Below are 1,889 nucleotides of genomic sequence, written 5' to 3' on the forward strand. Positions count from 1 at the left end.
TCTCTCTCTCTCACACACACACACACACACACACACACACGCAAATTAACAATAATACAAGTAAATGCACAGTGATTTGTGTCCCCCCTCCCCCCAGATAGGGTTTCTCTGTAGCTTTGGGGCCTGTCCCAGAATTTACTCTGTAGACCAGGCTGGCCTTGAACTCACAGAGATCTGCCTGCCTCTGCCTCCGGAGTGCTCGGATTAAAGGCAAGTGCCACCACCATCTAGTAATAGATATGTTTTTTTAAAGATTCCATTGTTTTGCCACAAGACTTGCTCACAGATGGAATCTATACTTGGCTTAGATGCAGACTGGTCCACTATCCAGGATCAGATTTCTTCTTGGCCTCTGTCCATTTTCCCACTAGGTCCTTTAGGGTCTCCACCCCATCTGCATGGCTTAGCTTCTGATGAGGGATCTGAGTAGTTTATGCTCACATTTGTAATTCTTCCATGGTTTTGCTGCTGCCCGTGTTTCCCCTGCAGGTTCCGTCTGCATTTTCAGCCTTGACCTCTGCTCCCTGGCTCTGTCAGTGGCTGAGACAATGACTTCCCTCCTCTGTCCACAACCGTGTCTGTGAGCATTGGACATTGCTCGCGGGCCAGGAAGATAGCAACTCAAAAGTCTTACTACTTACTCTGGTGGCTTTGAGATTAATTTTTTTGCCCTTGCTTCTGATTGGTTTTAGATTCTCTCCAAGTTCTTCATAGTCTTTATTGTTGTTATTATGTTTTTATTATTTAGTTATCCTATATTTTATAGTTATATCTTTTATGATCATTTGAGTTGCCCGTCATTTCTGAAAATTCTGCCCATTAGACTCAGAAGTCCATTGTTTCTGTTTTTTCCATTGAAGCCCGAGTTAGTTCCTTTCTGAGTTAAATCTGTTTTGTTTTGTGATGACCTCTGTGTTCTTCAAAATTAAGTCTTTTTATGAAAAATGTGTTTGATTACTGTAAAGATATTGAGCATGGCACAGTAGCTCACACCTGTAATCCTTTCACTTGGGTGGCTGAGGAAGAACAATCAGGAGTTCAAGGGCAGCCTGAGCTATAGTCAGTTTGGAATAGAACATGAGATGCTACTTCAAAGATAAAAAAGAAGGAAGGAAGGAAGGAAGGAAGGAAGGAAGGAAGGAAGGAAGGAAGGAAAAGAAGGAAGGAAGGGATGGGGTAGAAAGAGACAAGGAGACAGAACAATGGATAGGATTTATGTATATCTGGATCGTTCAGCTCCTGAAGTTCTTGTGTGTTAGTGGTGCCATTTTCCCATGATCATCTCTTTCTTTTCTAAGTAGTTTTTGGGTTGTGAGTTACCGATTAGATGTGCAGTAAACATGGAGCCCTGATTTGAGCCTCCAGAGTTTTCCATCTGCCTTTGCTCAGTGTTCTTCAAAGGTCACAGGCCAATTTTTGTGTTTGTCTCTCAGGCTGAGAGTCCTGCATCAGGCAGATCATATACACGTGTGTCCCCAGTCTTCTTGAGGACAAGATAGTGATCATAGCCCCAAGGAGAGCTTTTCCCCCTGATGCCTGCAGAGATGCCTTAGGTCTAGGCTGATAGCGTATTTCTCTAGCCTTTCCCATCACCGACTACAGTATAGCTCTTTAAGATTTTGTCATAGTGTTCTATAATGGCAGGAAAAAAGGCAGGTCTTCAGAGTCTTTGTCATAGAGGCACAAATCCCATCGATGAGGACAATGCCCTCATAACCCAGTCACCCTTCAACACTGTAGCATTGGTGAGGAGGCTTCAGCATAGTGCTTTGGGTGGCACATAGCAGACAAGTAACTGCAGATGTTCATCTCTTCAGACACAGTTCCAAGTTAATCCTCTGGGAAGCTTTCTCTCGCTCCCCTGGACAGAACTCTTCCTTCTACCTGTG

This window comes from Microtus ochrogaster, chromosome 18 (genome assembly GCF_000317375.1).
Source record: "Microtus ochrogaster isolate Prairie Vole_2 chromosome 18, MicOch1.0, whole genome shotgun sequence".
NCBI classification, from domain to species: Eukaryota; Metazoa; Chordata; class Mammalia; order Rodentia; family Cricetidae; genus Microtus; species Microtus ochrogaster.